Below are 8,536 nucleotides of genomic sequence, written 5' to 3' on the forward strand. Positions count from 1 at the left end.
CTACCGAAAAATAATTTGTTGTTGTTGTTGTTGTTGTTACTACTACTTATTCTCCAGCCACTTTGGGCGGTTTGCAACAAAGATTAAAAATACATTAAAATGTCAGTCATTAAAAACTTCCCTAAACAGGGCTGCCTTGAGATATTACTATTACAGGTGCTTTTTTTTTTTTAAGGGTTAGGGTAGACGGGGGGCTGGTCCACTGTCCCTCAGACCTTGTGGGGGGCCGGATTATATTTTGAAATAATAATAATGATGACGACGATGAACAAATTCCTATGCCCCACAAATCACCTAGAGATGCATTTTAAATAAAAGGACACATTCTACTTGTGTCAAAATACGCTGATTCCCGGACCATCCGCGGGCCGGATTGAGAAAGTGATTGGGCCAGATCCGGCCCCGGGGCCTTAGTTTGCCTACCCATGTCTTAGACCTTATAATTCTCATAACAGCAGAGTGGTGCAGGGTGCTATTTTTGCAATATTTGTAGGAGCTGATCCAGGCTCGCAGAGAGGAGGAGGAGGAGAAGAAGAAGAAGAAGAAGAAGAAGAAATTAATTAATGTGAAGAAGGAGAAATTAATTAATGTTATACCCCAGCCAAGACTGGGCTCAAATATATAATACATTAAAAACACAATATCAAATGATTATTTTAAAAAACATAATATCAAACGATTAGTTTAAAATACAGTTTCACTCACATTGGAAATCAAAATCAAATTAAATGGGAAACCACGAACCATAACTGTTGGGGAAAGAATTAAAAGTTCACCAGGTTTATGCTGATTTTTGTGGGGCATAGGAATTTCCCCCCCAAAAAAATCTAGTCCGGCCCCCCACAAGGTCCAAGGGACAGTGGACTGGCCCCCTGCTGAAAAAGTTTGCTGCCCCCTGCTATATGCAATCACAGCAGCTGGAAGAACTGGAAAGGAAATCACACACATGGGGATGCGAAAAAGTTTTTTTTTAAAAAAATGGAGCAGCATCCATGAAGAATTAAAAGAATACAGTACAACGCATCATCAGAGATCTACAACCTCTCCTGGACAATGACAGTTCTCTTTCTCAAGCTCTGGGAGGAAGACCTTTCATTGCCTACAGACAGCCACCCAATCTTAAACAACTCCTAACCCACAATAATACTACAACCAGACTTAACACAGACACTGGCACCAGAGCCTGCAATAAACCCAGATGCCAACTTTGCTGCCACATACCCCCGGACAACACCATTACTGGCCCCAACAACATCACACATACCATCTCGGGACTATTCAATTGCTCATCGTCTAACATTGTGTATGTCATCAAATGCCAACAGTGTCCTTCAGCTCTCTATATTGGACAAACAGGCCAAACCTTACGCCAAAGAATAAACGGACATAAATTTGACTTCAAGAATCACAAAACAGAGAAAACAGTAGGAGAACACTTCAATCTCCCAGGGCATTCTATACAAGATCTCAAAGTAGCTGTTTTACTACAAAGGAATTTCAGAAATAGACTGGAAAGAGAAGCTGCTGAATTGCAACTCATTACCAAACTTAAAACCATGGAGAGACCTGGTCTGAACAGAGACATTGGATTCTTATCTCATTATACATGACTAAGCCATTTCTCACCTTCTCACCCCCTGCCTTTTCCTGTAAGACCTATTACAGTCGTTAAGAGTCGTCAACAGGCTCATCTCAGCTATCTGCCAATCTCCCATTCCCACCACCCTTCTGAGTAATACCCCTCCCCACCTTCTCACTATATAGAAGGATCTGGCAACTTCTGTTTCAGTGTATCTGAAGAAGTGTGCATGCACACGAAAGCTCATACCAAGAACTAACTTAGTTGGTCTTTAAGGTGCTACTGGAAGGAATTTTTTTATTTTGACTATGGCAGACCAACACGGCTACCTATCTGTAATTCAAATAGGTTGTGATCTACTACTCAGTATCAAAAAATGGCAGTGATCTACCCATTGTCATACTTAAACATACTCTCCCCGCCCCCTCCCTTGACACTTGTTTTAAGCTGTGTTTATTTTACACCCCCTCAGGGCCAAACTGTTCTGTTTGTTGATCTCTCCCACCTGCCCCACCCCAGAAGGTCATTGGCCGGGTTAGTGGAGTGCGCTGCAGAGCTCTCACCGGGTGCTGCTTCTCTCCCGGGCAGTAGCCAGGGCTAGAGAAAGAAGCTCTGAAGTGGGCCAGTGATGTCTGTGTTGTCTGCTCAGGGCAGCAGCAGCACCATCCAAACCATCCAAATACAGACCCAATTAACACTTGCGTGCAGGGTGTGCTTGTGTGGAAGGAGGTGGCTAACTCAATGCGGGAGGGGGGAGTTTAAAGCAGCTCTCTCCCCTCAAGCCCCACACAACAGCAGCAACACACACACTACTCTGGCCACAAACAACAAGCCAGGATGGTTGCTTGGTCCCATCCTGCCGCCGCCGCCACCATCACTTTTCCTGGTGAGGCTCCCCACAGCTCTGGGACCAAGTGCAGGGGACTGGCTCGGGAGGTTCTCTGACAGCACCTTCTAGCAGCATCAGGGTTTCCCCAACCCAGAGAAAGGGGCTTCTGATGACAAAAGTGCAGAATGCGTGTGCACAGCTGTCTCCTGGGGGCAGAAGGATCTGAACCAAACAAAGAAAAGGCTTTGACAATATTTCCTGGAGTTTTATGAAGAAAAACCTTCAGGAGATGGGGGTTGGACAAAACTTTGAAAATGGTATAGGTGCGATTTACTCTGAACAGAAGGCAAAATTGATAATTAATGGTGTGGTGACAGAAGAGTTTAAAATAGAGAAAGGAACACGACAAGGCTGCCCAATTTCCCCATTACTTTTCATTTCGGTTCTGGAGGTTTTGCTAAATATGATTAGAAGGGACCATTTGATCCAAGGTATCCAGGTCGGAGTTAAACAATACAAACTTAAAGCTTTTGCAGATGACTTGGTTTTGACATTACAGGAGCCAACATCTAGTACCAAGAGGGTTTTGGAAATAATCCAGGATTTTGGGCAGGTGGCAGGTTTTAAACTGAATAAATCAAAAACCAAGGTTTTGGAGAAAAATTTGACGCTGATAGAGAGAGAGGGGTTTCAGAAAGAGACAGACTTAACATTGGTTAAGAAGGTAAAATACCTGGGGGTGAATATGACCTCTAAGAATTTATTTAAAGATAACGATGAGAAATGTTGGTCAGAAGTGAAAAAAGATTTAGAAATTTGGTCGAATTTGAAGCTTTCCTTGCTGGGCCGAATTGCTGTTATCAAGATGAATGTATTGCCAAGAATGTTATTTTTATTTCAATCATTGCAAATCATTGATAAGATGGATTGTTTCAAGAAGTGGCAAAGAGATATATCTAGATTTGTCTGGCAGGGCAAAAAGCCCAGAATAAAATTTAAGATACTTACTGATACCAAAGTCAGAGGGGGGTTTGCCCTGCCAGACCTTAAACTTTATTATGAATCAGCAGCTTTTTGCTGGCTGAAGGAATGGCTGCTTCTTGAAAATACAGATGTTTTGGATCTTGAAGGTTATGACAATATATTTGGGTGGCATGCATATTTGTGGTATGGCAAGGTAAAAGCACATAAGGCATTTAAAAACCATATTGTCAGGAAAGCATTGTTCAATGTCTGGATAAGATATAAAGACTTTCTGGAGAGTAAAACCCCAAGGTGGCTTTCACCTATGGAAGCGAAAGCTTTGAAAAAACTTAACATGGAGGCCAAATGGCCAAAATACTGGGAAATTTTAGAACAGGAAGGTGACAAATTGAAATTGCAGAGTTATGAGAAGCTTAAAGAGAAGGTGCGAGACTGGTTACATTATTTTCAAATAAGAGAGGTTTATAATTTGGATAAAAAAATTGGTTTCCAGGTGGAAAAATCAAAATTAGAAACAGAACTGTTAGAACCCAATGCTAAGATACTATCAAGAATGTACAATCTGCTGTTGAAATGGAATACTGAGGAAGAAACGGTAAAATCTGCAATGATAAAATGGGCACAAGATATAGGATATAATATTATGTTTGCTGACTGGGAGAAGTTGTGGACCACCGGGATTAAATTTATGGCATGTAATGCCCTAAGAGAGAATATTATGAAAATGATGTACAGGTGGTACATGACTCCAGTCAAGCTTGCAAAAATATATCATTTGCCCGATAACAAATGTTGGAAATGTAAAGAAATCGAAGGTACATTCTTTTACCTTTGGTGGACGTGCCCAAGGATTAAGGCTTTCTAGGAGATGATCTATAATGAAATGAAAAAGGTATTTAAATATACTTTCCTGAAGAAACCAGAGGCCTTTCTCCTGGGCATAGTTGGCCAATCGGTGCTAAAGAAGGATAGAACTTTCTTTATGTATGCTACAGCAGCAGCAAGAATTCTCATTGCAAAGCATTGGAAGACACAAGACTTACCCACCTTGGAAGAATGGCAGATGCAACTAATAGACTATATGGAAATGGCGGAAATGACTGGCAGAATCCGAGACCAGGGAGAAGAGTCGGTGGAAGAAGATTGGAGGAAATTTAAAACTTATTTGCAGAAATATTGTAAAATTTTTGAATGCTGATGACATTGAAATGAATTGAAGGGGTTCTAGCAACAAGGTAAAATGTAAGATGGGATTGATAATAGATAAACTAATAGGATATGAATTTGCTGAACCAATTCTTAAAAGGGATACAAAAAAGGGAGGCGTGAGGAAGTCAGGAAAATAAGTTAACTAAAGATAAGAAATCAAAAAAGAGGGAGTTTTGTTTTCTTTTATATGTGTTTTTTCTTCTTTTTTGTGTTTAATCTTTGTATTTTTTATTTTGTAATTTTATATTTTTCTGTTTTTGTATTTTTCTGAACTTTTCTATTGATAAAACTTAATAAAATATTAATGAAATGAAAAAAAAACAAAGAGAAGAGGCCATGCCAATGTCCTAGCAAACCCTCCGCTGCTTAGGAAGGCATGTTTGCCTCTTGTGATGTTACTTTGGTGTCAACTCCAAAGAGTAATTTGGAGCCCTATCCATCTCACTAATTTGTCGCTTGCTTTTAATGCGCCCTGATCTGTTGCCCGCTTTGCAACTTGCTGGCAGGAGACGGAAAGCTCCAACATTAAACTGTTGCTCCATCAATTGCCTCTTTCAGGGGAGGGGGCTGGGGGTGCTGGACCCTCCAGTCTCTCCCTCAGTGAGGAGACCCTCCAAAATCAGCAAGCCTCCAAAGGGAAAACTTGATATCGGGCAACATCTTGACGTTACCCCACCGCTGCCATCTGCCCATTGCCAGCCCTCTATTTGTCCTCGTTCACAAAGCTGTGTATCCACCCGGGGTTTTCAGGGTGGGGGGATCCACTGTTGCTCTCCCTCCCTTCCTCCCTCCAGCTCTCCCTCTGTGAAGGCAGCATCCCCCTCCCTACTGTCAGGAAAAAGCAGCAATGCGAGAGCGAGCTGCAGGTGTCTGGAATGCAAAACAGGATGTTGATGTTTGGGACTGTACCATGGGAACAAAGGGGCAGTCTATTCACTGTACTGAGCACCGGATGTTAGCTCAGAGTGTCATATGGCCTGTACTAGAAGTACAGGGATGGAGTTTATCTCTCTACTGTTGGAGACTGGAGAGTGCAGACGTGTTTCTCTGTACTGCTGCAATGACAGAAATAAAGACATGTAAATAGATTTCTGTCTGTCTCTTTCCCCTCCCTGAGGGAAGCAGGGAGGAGGGAGGAGAGGTGTGGCCCTCTCACGCTGAGTGGGATCACCGATAGTGACCTTGACTGTATCCTGCCGGGAGACGCAGACGGGGAGGTCAACAAGGATCTCAAGCCGAATGCCTGGAGAATGGCCAGTTTCCTCTGACTGCGGCCTGAGAATCCGACAGTTCAGGAAGACATCGGGCAACATCTTTACGTTACCCCACCGCTGCCATCTGCCCATTGCCAGCCCTCTATTTGTCCTCGTTCAGGAAGAGCCTCTTTCACAAAGCTGTGTATCCATCCGGGGTTTTCAGGGTGGGGGGATCCACTGTTGCTCTCCCTCCCTCCCTCCCTCCCTCCAGCTCTCCCTCTGTGAAGGCAGCATCCCCCTCCCTACCACACTATCCCCCAAGAGCACAGCGGGAAGGATGGCAAGCCAGCTTCGGAGGAAGGAGCATGAGAGAGAAGGAGGAGGACAAGACTTGCAGCTCAAGCTTGCAGCGCTGTGGAGAATGGCAGCAGCAGAGGTTGCAGAGAAAGGCCCTGCGATTGACCAGAAACAACCCCAGGATGGACTGGGGGCTCAGGATCAATGCGTTGTACACCTGTGCTATAAGCCACGGGTAGGCAAACTAAGGCCCGGGGGTCAGATCCGGCCCAGTCACCTTCAGGATCCAGCCGGCAGACGGTCTGGGAATCAGCGTGTTTTTACATGAGTAGAATGTGTCATTTTATTTAAAATGCCTTTCTGGGCATAGGAATTGGTTTAGATTCCCCACCCAAAAAATATAGTCCGGCCCCCACAAGGTCCTAGGGACAGTGGAATGACCCATGGCTGGAAAAGGTTGCTGTGATGAGTATGGGTTGCTCGTGCGTAAGTTGCTGCCTCTCCTGGCTATGTTGCCTAGTTAAACCTTTCTGTCTGGACAGCCCTTCACTTCATGGCTGCCTCAGTCGCTAGCAGAATCCGTCAGTGGGCGTTTCTTAAACCTTTTCCAACATAAAAGCTACCAGGGCAGCAGTTGAAGAAGGAGCAAAAAAGGTTTTTCTTGTGTGTGTGTGTGTGTTTTTTGTGGCTGATTAGCTGTTCTCCCTGTGCAAAGGTCAGAGGGGGCAGGGTTTCTGTTGAGGCAGGGGATTAGCTGTGGGAGGAGCTTATCAGAGTTTGCAGGGAAGCAGTTGAAGAAGGAGCAAAAAGGGTTTTCTTGTGTGTGTGTGTGTGTTTCTTTCTGGCTCATTAGCTGTTTTCCCTGTGTAAAGGTCAGAGGGGGCAGGGTTTCTGTTGAGGCAGGGGATTAGCTGTGGGAGGAGCTTATCAGAGTTTGCAGGGCAGCACTTGAAGAAGGAGCAAAAAGGGTTTTCTTGTGTGTGTGTGTTTCTTTGTGGCTCATTAGCTGTTTTCCCTGTGTAAAGGTCAGAGGGGGCAGGGTTTCTGTTGAGGCAGGGGATTAGCTGTGGGAGGAGCTTATCAGAGTTTGCAGGGCAGCACTTGAAGAAGGAGCAAAAAGGGTTTTCTTGTGTGTGTGTGTTTCTTTGTGGCTCATTAGCTGTTTTCCCTGTGTAAAGGTCAGAGGGGGCAGGGTTTCTGTTGAGGCAGGGGATTAGCTGTGGGAGGAGCTTATCAGAGTTTGCAGGGCATCAGTTGAAGAAGGAGCAAAAAGGGTTTTCTTGTGTGTGTGTGTGTGTGTTTCTTTGTGGCTCATTAGCTGTTTTCCCTGTGTAAAGGTCAGAGGGGGCAGGGTTTCTGTTGAGGCAGGGGATTAGCTGTGGGAGGAGCTTATCAGAGTTTGCAGGGCAGCACTTGAAGAAGGAGCAAAAAGGGTTTTCTTGTGTGTGTGTGTTTCTTTGTGGCTCATTAGCTGTTTTCCCTGTGTAAAGGTCAGAGGGGGCAGGGTTTCTGTTGAGGCAGGGGATTAGCTGTGGGAGGAGCTTATCAGAGTTTGCAGGGCAGCACTTGAAGAAGGAGCAAAAAGGGTTTTCTTGTGTGTGTGTGTTTCTTTGTGGCTCATTAGCTGTTTTCCCTGTGTAAAGGTCAGAGGGGGCAGGGTTTCTGTTGAGGCAGGGGATTAGCTGTGGGAGGAGCTTATCAGAGTTTGCAGGGCATCAGTTGAAGAAGGAGCAAAAAGGGTTTTCTTGTGTGTGTGTGTGTGTGTTTCTTTGTGGCTCATTAGCTGTTTTCCCTGTGTAAAGGTCAGAGGGGGCAGGGTTTCTGTTGAGGCAGGGGATTAGCTGTGGGAGGAGCTTATCAGAGTTTGCAGGGCAGCACTTGAAGAAGGAGCAAAAAGGGTTTTCTTGTGTGTGTGTGTTTCTTTGTGGCTCATTAGCTGTTTTCCCTGTGTAAAGGTCAGAGGGGGCAGGGTTTCTGTTGAGGCAGGGGATTAGCTGTGGGAGGAGCTTATCAGAGTTTGCAGGGCATCAGTTGAAGAAGGAGCAAAAAGGGTTTTCTTGTGTGTGTGTGTGTGTTTCTTTCTGGCTCATTAGCTGTTTTCCCTGTGTAAAGGTCAGAGGGGGCAGGGTTTCTGTTGAGGCAGGGGATTAGCTGTGGGAGGAGCTTATCAGAGTTTGCAGGGCAGCACTTGAAGAAGGAGCAAAAAGGGTTTTCTTGTGTGTGTGTGTTTCTTTGTGGCTCATTAGCTGTTTTCCCTGTGTAAAGGTCAGAGGGGGCAGGGTTTCTGTTGAGGCAGGGGATTAGCTGTGGGAGGAGCTTATCAGAGTTTGCAGGGCAGCACTTGAAGAAGGAGCAAAAAGGGTTTTCTTGTGTGTGTGTGTTTCTTTGTGGCTCATTAGCTGTTTTCCCTGTGTAAAGGTCAGAGGGGGCAGGGTTTCTGTT

The sequence above is a fragment of the Podarcis vaucheri genome, assembly GCF_965113315.1.
Source record: "Podarcis vaucheri genome assembly, chromosome: Z".
Classification (NCBI taxonomy): Eukaryota; Metazoa; Chordata; class Lepidosauria; order Squamata; family Lacertidae; genus Podarcis; species Podarcis vaucheri.